Genomic DNA, 14,245 nt, shown 5'->3' with positions numbered 1-14,245 from the left:
TGCAAAAAACTAGCCGGGCGATGAGGCGGGCGCCTGTAGTCCCAGCTACTCGGGAGGCTGAGACAGGAGAATGGCGTGAACCCGGGAGGCGGAGCTTGCAGTGAGCTGAGATCCGGCCACTGCACTCCAGCCTGGGCGGCAGAGCAAGACTCCGTCTCAAAAAAAAAAAAAAAAAAAAAAAAAAGAATTTGAGGCATTGTTGGAAGGACATGATTGCATTTTGAATTGTTAGCACATGAGATTTGTAGGGGTTCAGAGGCAAAGTGATATGGTTTAGCTGTGTCCCCACCCAAATTATATCTTTAACTGTAGTTCCCATAATTCTCACTTGTTGTGGAGAGACTCAGTGTGAGGTAATTAATCATGGGGGCGGTTACCTCTATGCTGTTCTCATGATAGTGAGGGAGTTCTCATGAGACCTGATGGTTTTTATAATAGTCTTTTCCCTGCTTCACTCTGCTCTTCTCCTTGCTGCCACCATGTGAAAAGGACATGTTTGCTTCTACTTGCACCATGATTGTATGTTTTTTGAAGCCTCCACAGCCATGCTGAACTGTGAGTCAATTAAACCTCTTTCCTTTATAAATTACCAGTCTCATGTTGCCTTTATTAGCAGTGTGAGAATGAACTAATACAGTTGTTATCATTTTTAGTAATAAAATACTTCTCATTAATGTATATACGTTGTTTTTTAGGCTTAATACTCCTTCATACTCCATAAGTACTATTAAGTACTAATCAATACTACTTAAGAGTCTACAATATAAACTTGTACTGCATTTATAGAAATAAGTCTTATTAGCAATTTATAATGTTACATACTCTAAATGACCTACTATAAGCCAAATAAATAATGAACAGATATAATTAACTGTATTCAATTTTTTAATCCAATAAACAATTTTTAAACTGTTTTCCTTGGGCAAGACACAAATTTTAGATTCTAGCAACACAGTTTTTTGCTTTAAGAGAGTTTAAAAATAATGCACATTAGCAACACTCAAAAGTTTGACCTGAAAAGTTTTATACCTGCATGTGTAATTATAATGAAATTTAACAATTAGTAGAAGCAGTATTCTCAGAGAAATTTGGAAAAAGGATACAAGAGTAACAGTGAGTTGGAGATGATAAATTGATGTTTTATTATATCTTTAAGGAGTCGCAGCTATTACCAGGCAGAAGTGACAGGTTTTCAAAGGGGTAGAGAGCAATACAGGATGCCATATTCAAGGTATATTGAGACACTAGATTACAAAAAAAAAAAAAAAAAAAAAGAGTTTTATTTGCAATTGGGTTTTGAAAAATTATAGAGAATAAGATTGAGAAGAAATACTTTGTTTCAAGGGCAATGTGACCTATATAATATGTATGCATATATATGTATTGAGGGCCATATAACTCCTGAAACAAAGTATTGCTTCACAGTCTTTTAACTAAACTTTTAAACATTTTTGAGGTAACATGTGGCAACATAGATTCATAAATAGAAGTCTATCATTCTTACATTAGCGCCTTGGAAGGAAAATGTCAGGTGCATCATGGAAAACTTGATGTTTTCTCTCTGGAATGATGTGATCCCAGAATGCAATGTATACAAAAGCACGTCCCTGATTATATCAGTTTAGTAGCTCCAAATAATATTTAATTTTGAATAAGGTATTTGCTTAATTGATAACAGATTTTAACACTGAAAAGACTGGAACATTCTGTGTGTGTATCATTAATGAGAATAAAAGGCTTTTATACAGAACTAAAGCATAATTATTCCTGTGTCTGGAGGGAAGCTGTATTTTGGAGGTAACATGTTATCTGAATTTTATCATCTTCGCATTATCTTGCTGCTGGGATTTCTTGGACACTCTTGGCCTGACTATTGGTTTATTGATGAGGGATATGGAGTAGGAATAAAAAGCCATCACCCTGAAAATATTTGAAAAACTCTTGATTGTCTTGAATATTAAAGTTGTATAGATTCAGTCAAAGGAGAAATAAATAGCACTCTAAGTCCTATTCACATATTATGGAAACTTTAAAGAAATAATGACAATATGTATATTTATTTAGAACAAGTACTGTTGCATAGATTAAGCAATAAACTTGCTTAATGAATAAATAATAAGTTTAATGAATATTCCTCACATATATTTTAATTTTAAAATTTAATCAGTTAAAAATTCAAAGGCAGCTTCTTAAATATTTACATATTGAATTTTGAGCATCCCAAATCCAAAAATTCAAAATCCAAAATGTTCCGAAATCTAAAACTTTCTGAGTACTGACATGATTCTTTTTTTTTTTTTTTTTTTTTTTTTGAGGCGGAGTCTTGCTCTGTCGCCCAGGCTGGAGTGCAGTGGCCGGATATCAGCTCACTGCAAGCTCCGCCTCCAAGGTTCCCACCATTCTCCTGCCTCAGCCTCCCAAGTAGCTGGGACTACAGGTGCCCGCCACCTCGCCTGGCTAGTTTTTTTTTTTTTTTTTTTTTTGTATTTTTAGTAGAGACGGGGTTTCACTGTGTTCGCCAGGATGGTCTCGATCTCCTGACCTTGTGATCCGCCCGTCTCGGCCTCCCAAAGTGCTGGGATTACAGGCTTGAGCCACCGCGCCCGGCCCTGACATGATTCTTAAGGGAAATGCTCATTGAAGTAATTCAGATTTCAGATTTTTGGATTTGAGATACTCAAGCAGTAAGTAAATGCAAATATTCCAAAATTTGAAAGAATACAAAATCTGAAACACTTCTGGTCCCAATTATTTCAAATAAGATACCCTGAACCTGTAAAAATATTTCTTATCAATTTTCCTCTCTGAAATCAAATGAAAGCAATTATATCATGGAAAGATAAGAGATAAAGCCAGCTTTATTGAAACTAAAATGTGTCTCAAAATCTAAATTTCAAACCAATAAGAATAGTTGAACTACAATAAATATTACCTCCTAACTCTCCTCCAGATATTCTTCTAACACTTGAGATACATCAGTGAGGAAAACATGAAAAGCACTAAATATTGCTACCTTTGTAAATCTTGCATTTTAGTAGGGGATAGACAAGCAATAAATAATAAATATTAGAAATAAATAAATGATACAATATATAAGAAAATTCTAAATCATGTGAAAGAAGGAAAATATAGAAGACAAAAACTGGATAGGAAGTGGTGGTGTCAAAGATATATTGTACTAGATGGATTTAAATGGGTAGAAATACTTAATTCAAGACTATTGCAATAGAAAAAAGAGATTGAGCTCAACTCTGTTGAAATATATAAGTGTGAGAATTTTTCAGCACTGGGTTTTGAAAAAGTAGTAGAGGGTGTTAGGTGGGCGATGGGTCAATGTTATTTGGCAATCTGTTTGCTAGTTGGTGCTTACTAAAATTAGGCTCCTATCACCCCACAGAAACTGGGTTAAAGGAGTGCTATCTTTTATAATCATTACCTTTTTATGCAATTTTGAAAAATTAATCAATTTATTTTACTTTTTTTTTTTCATTTCAATAGTGTTTGGAAAACAGGAGGTTTTTAGTTACAAGTTATTTAGCAATGATTTCTGAGATCTTGGTGCACTCATCACCTGAGCAGTGTACACAGTACCCAGTGTGTAGTCTCTTATCCCTCACCTTCCTCCCATCCTTCCTCCTGAGTCCTTGAAGTCTATTGTATTCTTCTTATGTCTTTGCATCCTTATAGCTTAGCTCCCACTTAGATATGGGAACATACAATATTTGGTTTTCCATGTCTGAGTTACTTCACTTACAATAATGGTCTCCTACTCCATCCACGTTGTTGCAAATGACATTATTTCATTCATTCATTTTTATGATTGAGTAGCATTCCATGGTGTATGTATATCACATTTTCTTTATCCACTTATTGGTTGATGGGTATTTAGGTTGGGTCCATATTTTTGCAGTGAATTGCAAATTCATTTTGCAAATGAATTATGTTACATTTCAAAGAGATGGCTCCCAGGTCTTTGAGAAAGGCATTAGGTTGTGTTAAAACATTTTGGGGTAGTAGGAGAATGGGAGATTTGTATCTTAAAAGGAAGAGAAGTAATTTTCAATTGCAAGTAATGTAAAGTAAAAACCCTAAGAAAAAGGAGGATCTCTAATCAGAAAGAAGTCTGTCTAACATTTTGAAAAGCAGACGAGAACTTTGGGGAAGTATACCACCTCTTATAATATTAAATAGGGTGGTTGATGTAGACCTCATCAAGAGGACATTACTTGAGAAAATGAAGTGCTAGGCCTTGGAAGATCAATCTTGGTGTGAAGACAAAGGTAGAGCAAAGGCTTTAAGGTGGAACATTGATTGGCATGTTAGAATAAAGCAAAGAAGTATGTAAGACTGCAGAGGATTGAGTGAGTATGAAAGCAGTTGGTGAATTTACAAAGATAAAAGGGTCCAGATCATTTGGGGTCTTGTATGCTACTGTAAACATTTGATTTCACCCTTAAAGAGCCAGAAAAGTTCACAATGCCATTCTATTCAAAGACCAAAATGAAAGACCATATTGCAAAAACAAAATAATCCAGATAAATATTTTTAAAAATCATGTAATGTGTAGAATGCATTTGTCTCTGCTATGCTTCCATAATGATTCATAAAGCATTCTTTATGAAGTATTCATAAGCAGCCTTCATGAAGGATTATTCTCTATAGAATCTATCTCTACTTCTTCTATAGAATCCAATGAAATATAGAAAAATATGTTTACTATGTGGAATATAATTGTTTATAGCCATTAAATCTTTAATCAACTAATAATATATTAAAGAATAAAAATGCACAAAACCCACAAGAATTAATAAAGTAGAAGCAGAAATAATCAGAAATAAAAACATTAACAAAATTTACAAATACTTTATGTAATAACAGTCCCTGAAATATCAATTTTCATACAGAATGTGTGACCAGAAAATAAACAAACAAAAATCAAATATACTTCTATTCCCAAAATAAACATTACTACCTCCAAGTTTTATTCAGAATCATCTGAAAATTGTTTCAAATCTGATTGGTTATCCGATCCTATGCAATATGAGCTTATCAATTTATAAACAGTTTACACTCGTGGAATTTCACTGTCAGTGTTTGTCAACTGTAAGACAGAAAAAGTTAAACACAATTTTGATTTATTGAAAACGGCTTGCAAAGTGCTAAACTCATAAAGTGTGCATACAAATAATTTCCAACTGTTCTGAAACCAGCTGATTGTCATTTCAACTTGCAAAATGAATGCAGAAATTATGTGACCTAAGTGACTTTATATACACTCCCTGATATAGTCTCACTCTGTGTCCCAACCCAAATCTCATCTTAAACTGTAATCTGAATTGTAATCTATACATGTGGGAAGAGGGACCTCATAGGAGGTGATTGAGTCATGGGAGAGGTTCCCTCGTGCTGTTCTGATGATACTAAGTGAGTTTTCACAAGATCTGATTCTTTTGTGATGGGCTTTTCCCCCCTTTACTCTACACTTCTCTTATTCTTCTCTTTCCTGCTGCCATGGGAAGAAGGAGGTGTTTGCTTCCCCTTCTGCCATGATTGTAAGTTTACTGAGTCCTCCTCAGACCTGTGGAAATATGAGTCAATTAAACTTCTTTCCTTTATTATTTAGCTAGTCCTGGGTATGTCTTTATAGCAGCATGAGAATAGACTAATACAGTAAATTAGTACCAGGAGAGTGAGGTGCTGCTCATAAGGATATCTGAAAATGCGGAAGCGACTTTGGAACTGGATAACAGGAAGAGGTTGGAGCAGTTTGGAGGGATCAGAAGAACACAGGGAAATGTGGGAAAGTTTGGAACTTGCTGAAGACTTGGAGGACTCAGAAGGCAGGAAAAAGTAGGCCAGTCTGGAACTTCCTAGAGACTTGAATAGCTTTAACGAAAATGCTAATAGTGATATGAACAATAAAGTCCAGGCTGAGGTGGTCTCAGATACAGATGAGAAACTTGTTGGTAACTGGAGCAAAGGGACTCTTGCTGTGCTTTAACGAACACACTGACATCTATTAGCCCTGCCCTAGAGATCTGTGCAATTTTGAAATTGAGAGAAATTATTTGGGGTATCTGACTGAAGGAATTTCTACCTGGCAAAGTGTTCAAGAGAAAGCAGAGCATGAAAGTTTAGAGACTTTGCAGCCTGAAATAATGCAAGAGAAAATAAAAACACATTATCTGGGAATAAATTCAAGACAGCTGCAGAAATTTTCATAAGTAATGAGGAACAGAATATTAATCACCAAGACAATGGGAAAAATGTCTCCAGGTCATGTCAGAGACCTGCTGTTTTCTGCCTAGGGAATGTATCTCAGTCACTCTAGCCATGGCTAAAATGGGGAAAGGTACAGTTCAGGTCATTGCTTTCAAGGGTGAAAGCCCCCAGCCTCGGCAGCTTCCACGTGGTGTTGTTCCTGCAGATGCACAGAAGACAAGAATGGAAGTTTTGGAACTTCCACCTAGATTTCAGAGTATGTATGAAAATGTCTGGATGTCCAGGCAGAAGTCTGCTGCAGGTGGAGAGTCATCATGAAGAATCTCTGCTAGGGCAGTGTGGAGGGGAAATGTGGCTTCAGAGCAGCCACACAGAGTCTTCACTGGGGAACTGTCTAGTGAAGCTGTGAGAAGAGACCCACCATTCTCCGGACCCCAGAATGGTAGATCCACTGACAGCATGCTTCATACACCTGGAAAAGACCCAGACATTCAACACCAGCCCTGAAAGCAGCTGGGACAGGGGCTGTACCCTGCGATGTCACAGGGGCAGAGTTGTCCAAATATGTGAGAGCTTAATTCTTGCATCAGTGTGGTCTGGGTGTCAGACATGGAATCAAAGGAGATCATTTTGGAACTTTAATGTTTAGTGGCTGTCCCATTGCATTTCAAACTTGCATGGGGCCTATAGGCCCTTTGTTTTGGCCAATTTCTCCCATTTGTAATGGGTGTATTTACCAAATGCATATACCCTCATTGTACATATGAAGTAATTAACTTGCTTTTGATTTTACAGGCTCATAGGCAGAAGGGTCTTGTCTTGTCTCAGATGTGACTTTGAACTTGGACATTTTAGTTACTGAGGAAATGAGTTAAGACTTTGGGAGATTGTTGGAAAGGCATGATTGTGTTTTGAAATATGAGGACATGAGATTTGGGATGAGCCAGGGTGGAATGATATAGTCTGGCTCTGTTTGCCAACCCAAATCTCATCTTGAATTATGATCCTAATTGTAATCTCCAAGTGTTGAGGGAGAGATCTTGGGAGGTGGTTGAATCATGGGGGTGGTTCTCCTGTGTTGTCCTTCTGATAGTGAATGAGTTCTCACAAGATCTGATGGTTTTGTGAGGGGTTTTCCCCCAGCTTCACTCTGCACTTCTCTCATTCTTCTCCTTCCTGCCACCATGTGAAGAAGGACATTTTTGCTTTCCCTTCCACCATGATAGTCAGTTTCCTGTGGCCTCTCCGGCACTGCAGAGATGTGAGTGAATTAAACCTCTTTCTTTCATGAATTACCCAGTCTCACGTATGTCTTCATGGCAGCTTGAGAACTTATTAATACACCCCTGAAGACAGTACATAAACTGAACCAGTATATATATGCCCATATTTCCTTTGATTGGCATAAATTGTTAATTCTCTCATGAAGTATAATATTGGTCCTTGGATAAAGGGCTGATTGATTAGATTTGTCAAATCAGGAAAGAAGATTTACTCTTCAGAAAGCCCAGAACTTGTTATTTTATGTTGCACAAAATCTCGAGCATTCTTGAACAATAATAAAATAATGTAATTTAATATAAATTTTATTTTTCAAAATGGATTAATGCATAAATAAATATATATTTTTTGGGCAATTATATGGCTTTACTATCTGGCCTTATTCTATTTACAATTATATTTAAAATTACACATGGTGTCATTTTGTTCTTGTTTTCCAAAGATGTTTACAATTTTATCCACATCATAATTTATTGAATTAAAGACTATGTCCCAATTTGATATAATTTTAATATGAAACAAGTGATTGGGCTAACTTTTTAAGAACATGTCTTTCCAGAAGTCATAAAAACACATCACCTCAGCTGGCTTCATCTATTTATTAAAGATACATTCTTTATGAAGCATTAGGGAAATCATCACTAGATAATACAAAGAAGTATTTCTGACTGGTGTGTAGTGAAATTCTATAACTGGATAGTCCTAAAAATCACTTAGACTGTGTCATATATTTAATCTTTGAGTCTGGACTCAAAGAATTCAGTGCTCAAGGCAATCATGTATTTGCTTATTGTTTTCTTCGGATCACTTTACTAAATGATACTCTTGTGACCTAAAAAAGTTGCATAAGTGTGTGTTCTTTTATTGTTTGACATAATACTTAGCTTACAGTAGGCATTCTGTAATTTCTTGCTTAAAGAGATAGCTATATTACTGGTGGAGAATAATAGGCTCTGGAAAAGTTTAAAAAACCAGAATCAAAAACCTATGGGTCCTTTTACTCTTTCCAAGTTAATTATTACTGTCTAATAACAAGGTAGACATTTGGGAGTAGGACTGGCCTCCACTACATTGAAACTATCACGAACTCACAGATGTACATATACATTTGTAACTATAAAATAGAAAAAATATATAGCGGGGCGTTAATTTTACTTAAGATTGAATAGTGGAAACAAAAAATTTCAGCATGATTTTTTCAGGTATAGACAAAGCAACTTTTTGTACAATGTCTGCATTGTCTTCAAATTAAAAATAAGAATACTTATATAAGTTCGTAATTTTTATTTACTAAAGAATAATTCAAGAAGTTCACAATTGAGTCAGATATTTGGCATTTAATCTGTGCAAAAACAAAGTACCTCTCAGTTAGAAAGTGCTTTCTTTCTTTTGCCTAAACCCTACATTTTAAGTCCTACATCTAATTGGGTGCATTCTAATATAATGAGGTTTTGACTTCTACACCGTCACTTCCTGTTTTGAATTGTGTGCCACTTCCTTCCAGTTATATTACTATGTATTAAAAGTTTAATGCATTCTGGGCATTTCTCAAATGCTATTTTTTAAGTTGTTGTATAGCCCAAATAAGAACTCATGAATTTCTGTGATATCACTGACTTTATGATCATTGCCTATTTATACAGCATTCTGAACACTTCTCTCCCACAACAGTAATATAATGTTTTTAATAAAATGTAGCTAACAGTGATCTGTACACTGCTTCCAGCTGAAAATTTCCTTTATCCTCATAAAGTATGATAAATCTCTAAGGTAATTTTTGAACTATTCACTTTTTAAACATATGTGCCTTGGGGACTCCTTTTATCTGCAGTATAATAAAGCAAATATAACTCTGATAAAATTCCACTTCCATTCATCATATTAGAGGACTATTGATTGAATCTATAGTTTCAGCTGTTTCTTTGTTTTTATATCAAGAACATCAATAAATGAAACTACTACTGGCGAACATCTCAGACTACTACACAAAAACAATTTAGACACCAAGAAAATTAAAATATCTTTAGAGTGAACTGTGGAATTAGAGGAAAAATCCTCTTTGGGGTAAAAAAAATAGATTAAGGAGTTTCAAATTTTCGATATGATTGTTGACAAAGATTATCTTCTTGGCAAAAGTTTAGTGAGCTTCTGAACCTTCTCCTAAGCCTACGTATGCACTTCCTTGTAAAATCCAGTTTTGGCCAAGAACCTTGCTAAATCAGTTTACCAAGAACTCCCGATTCTTGACATCTGATTATCTTAGGTATCTAATGGGGTTTTTCATCCTCCACCATCCTCCAAGTGATATGTGATCACTCTGGTTTATCTTCAGAAAGAATCTTGTTAGGTCTGTTTAGCCAGAATCTTCCTGATTTGGTTTAGATACTCGTCCCCTCCAAATCTCATGCTGAAATGTGATCCGCAGTGTTGGAAGTAGGGTCTGGTGGGAGGTTTTTTGATCATAGGGGCAGATCCCTCAAGATTGGCTTGGTGCCATCTCCTTGGTGATGTGTGAGTTTTCACTCTATTACTTTACAAGAGAGCCGGTTATTTAAAAGAGCCTGGCACCTCTCTTCTCTCTTGCTCCTTTTCTCACCACATGACATGCCTGCTCCCCCTTTGCCTTCTGCCATGAGAGAAGGCTTCCTGAGGCTTCAGCTTAAGCCAAGGAGATGCTGGTGTTTTGGTGGTATAGCCTGTAGAACCATGAGCCAAATAAACTTATTTTTTAAAATAAGCTATCAAGTCTCAGATATTCCTTCATAGCAAAATAAAACATACTTACACATTACTTTACCCTTGATTTTTTTCTCTTAGTGATTTTCCATCTCCTGACACCCTCTTCTCTACTGTTTCTTGGCTATAAATTCCCACTTGTCCATGTCGTATTAGGAGTTAAGCTCAATCTTCCCCTCCTTACAGATCTATCACAATGATCCTGATAAAGTTCACCTTACAGTGCTTTAACAATTATCACTCACTAATTTTTTTGTTTAACACTACAGTATGGTATTCAGGTCTTTTTCTAAATTGAAACAGAAACAAGAAACACTGGGATTGTTGAGTCTCACACAATAAATAGCATGATTTATTTTGGTTCTCTTCCTAAATATAGTGCAATACTGATGGGGCATTTGAGAATGTTTTAGGTTGACCAATTAAAATAAAATTAGCCCTCAAATATATGTACTTAGTGGAAAGGATCTGGTTATGTATAAAAATTAACTAACAAGACAAATTAATATATGAAAATATAATTATCATAATTAGTTTTAAACACTTTTACTTGCCTCTATGCATTTCAAACATACAGTAAACTTACTATTTATTTTGTGTTTCAAATACATAAAAGTAAATATAAGATTTATATTTTTGCTAAACATATATAATGATCAAATGAACTTTTACTATTACTTTTCGTATCTTATTTCAGACACAGCTAACAAGTACAAATTCATACTATGAAGTTGTTTTAGTTACCTAATGAGATCATTTGTAACTAAAGATTTACTCTGTGCTCAAATGTTTTATATAAATAAAGTAGTTTTTATTTTAACTTTTGTTTAAAGTTGAAGGGTGCACGTTCAGGTTTGTTATGTAGGTTGATAGTATGTTGTAAGGGTTTGGTGTACAGATAATTTTGTCACCCGGGTAATAGTAGCTGGGATTACAGGCATGCACCACCACACCTGGCTTTTTTTTTTTTTTTTTTTTTTTTTTTTTTTTTTTTAGTTTTAGTAGAGATGAGGTAATTAGCAGAGTACTCAGTAGGTGTTATAGTTTTTTAACCTTCATTCTCCCTCAACCCTCCACCTTTAGGTAAGGCCCCAGTGTCTATTATTCCCTCCTTGTGTTCATGTATACTTAATGTTTAGCTTCCACTTATAAACGAGAATATGTGGTACTTGATTTTATGTTTCTGCATTAGTTTATTTAGGATAATAATCTCCAGCTCCATCCATGTTGCTGTAAAGAACATGATCCCCTTCTAGTATTATTGTTTTAAACACATTATTTTTTATATTGCAGTGTTTTTCTAGAGTAAGTTCTGTATCTATTTTCTATAAGAGAATGATCAACCTCTCCTTCATCATCTTATTGACCAGGATCATCTTGCTGACCAGGAGAACAGGTGCATGAAGAGTCCTTAAAAGTTAATGCCATGTCTGTATTTAATACTCTTAAATGGTAATACATACCACCTTACAATACAAGGAAGGGCAGAGAAAAAAAAATACAATATTATCATTACTGCAGTCCACAGAGGAAAAAGCAGAGATGAGGTAAAATGTAGCTTATTAAAAGTAAACTGTTAAAATGGTTTCACCTCTAGTGTAGGGATTAAGTGTAAGGACTCTGGGGCCAGGCTGCCTGATGTCACTGTCCTTAGTGCAACACTTAATAGATGTGTGATCATGGCAAGTCATGCAGTTCTTTAGTTATTTCTGTCTCTTCAAATGCAAAATGAAGATAGTAAATTAAATACATATTTGTCGATGGTGCCATGCCAAGCTATAATGAAATCTGAGGCAAAAGAAAAAAGTCAGTACTACTGATCCTTCTTTTCTTTAAAATCTTGACATTTTGTTTATCTTGGATTTTCTTACATTATATTTTAAATGTTGCATTAAAATATTTATCTTGCTGACTGATCTCTTGGTGGTTTGTTACATTGCCACCAAGATGAGTACCTCACTTTACCACCCAGGTTCTGAACCTGTCTCCTTAGATTGTCCAAATATTTGGATAAGTTAAAATGTGTAAATCATTTGCAATGAGGGCTATTATGCACTAAGAATGATAAACATAATTATTAAAATTGTGATGAGATTAAAATTTTTATGCATATAAAAATGGTCCAAAAATGTTAGCCATGTTGCCCAGGCTGGTCTTGAACTTCGGACCTCGATTGGCCTGTCTTGGCCTCCCAAAGTGATAGCTATTTGTTTTCTATTAGTGCTTTTTTGACCCCGATTTCCAGCATTTCTACCTTCTTGTGTGTGTAGTTTATTTTTTGTGAGAAGTTTAAGTTTCTTTCTCACTTTCTTTTGAGCATATTCTATATCAGTTGCTTTTCAATGGCCCAGTCTGTATTTTCTGGCTTCCAAAAGGGTGAAAGAAAAATAAGGGGGTGGAAAAGGGTGCCAGCTCTTTAAATCTCCTGGAAGTTATTTTAGCTGTAGTGGAAGAGGCATGCAACAATAGGAGAGATACAATGGTTGCCTGCCTCTTTGTCTGCACCTCTGTAATCAGAAGCAGCAATGAGTAATTAGAACATAGATCCCTGGTATTTGGACAACAGGGTCCATTTTTCACCCTCCACACATTTCCTATCAACCTCTGACCTCTGCATGCTATGTGCAAGCTGCACGGGCAACATTTGCACAGCTTTCTGCCTAGAAACTGAGGATGAGGGAGGGATAGATAGAAAGCTGCTACTGCATTAAGACCTCAAAATTACTGTCCAAGTCTTCCCCCAGAAGTTGCTAGCCTTCAATAGACCCCAGAGTTTCGAAAGAGTTAAATCTAACAGATTCTGCCAGTACAATTGTTGTTTAGCTGGGGAGACAGATTTCTGGTGCTTCCTACTATGGCATCTTCCTAGAATCCTCCTAGGCTGACTGTATCTTAATTTTAACTTATTTTATATTTTGTTTCTAGTTTGGGCTTTCTCTCTTTGTACTCATTCATATTTAAGGATTTTTGAAGTAACTTACAATATGCCTTAGTTTAACAAGATCATATTTATGCAAAAGCAAGTGCATAGCAAGTGCAAAGCAAGGACTTAATAGCAAACATTTTTTGAAGCCCTAAGGAAAACCTATGCATGAGTTCCATGAAGACTCTATATCAGAAGATATGGGTAAGAAGCAGTCAGTAGACTATGAACACATTGCTTATAATGCAAAGAAGTAAAAATACTAACTCTATAATTCAATGTTTCTCAAATTTTATTTCCAAACAGAAATGCTCATCCTCATCTGGTGCACTTCTTCCAAATCCAAAATCAAAGGAACCTTCCCAGACATTGTGAATCAGACACCTACAGAGTATATATACACTTTTATTTTATATAATCTTTCAGAGTATAAAATACATGCTAAATTTTAAAAGTTGTTTTAGTATTGGACACATTTATGGATTGTCTGAAATGGCTTATTAAATAACTAACTAATGGTAATAGGCTACTGGGATTTTTGTAGTAATGTAAATAGATTCAACATATTAAAGCACAATCAGGTATGTGATATGGTCACATTTGAATACATTTGTAGAAGGAGTATTTCTCAGTAATGCAAATCAAAATGTATGTGATTAAAGGCATAGTTATTGTGCAATCAAGTAAGTACATATAAAATGTTTCCATATTAAAATGCATATGGATATTATTTATTTAGAAGTACCTTGGTACAATTATGTTATTTTACTAGAAAAAATATTCCAACCTGCAGTTGTGAGTCACAGATTTATTTTCATACCAAAGAAAAAATATTAGAAATTTAAAAGCAGAGACATTGAGAAAAAGTATACAAAAATAATAAAGCCAAAGACTTAATTTTTTTCTTGAACATAAAACATCATATAAACATTAATTTCCACACTCTCTTCCATATTTTAAGGCCCTGTAAAGAATTATTATGGATAGTTTATATTAGCCATAATTATGGCATAGCCATTAGGTTGGTGCAAAAGTAATTGTGGTTTTTGCCATTTTAAGTAATGCCCAGAACCGCAATTACTT

Source organism: Rhinopithecus roxellana, chromosome 2, assembly GCF_007565055.1.
Source record: "Rhinopithecus roxellana isolate Shanxi Qingling chromosome 2, ASM756505v1, whole genome shotgun sequence".
Classification (NCBI taxonomy): Eukaryota; Metazoa; Chordata; class Mammalia; order Primates; family Cercopithecidae; genus Rhinopithecus; species Rhinopithecus roxellana.
The sequence above is the reverse complement of the archived record's forward strand: the minus strand, read 5'-3'. Positions refer to the sequence as shown.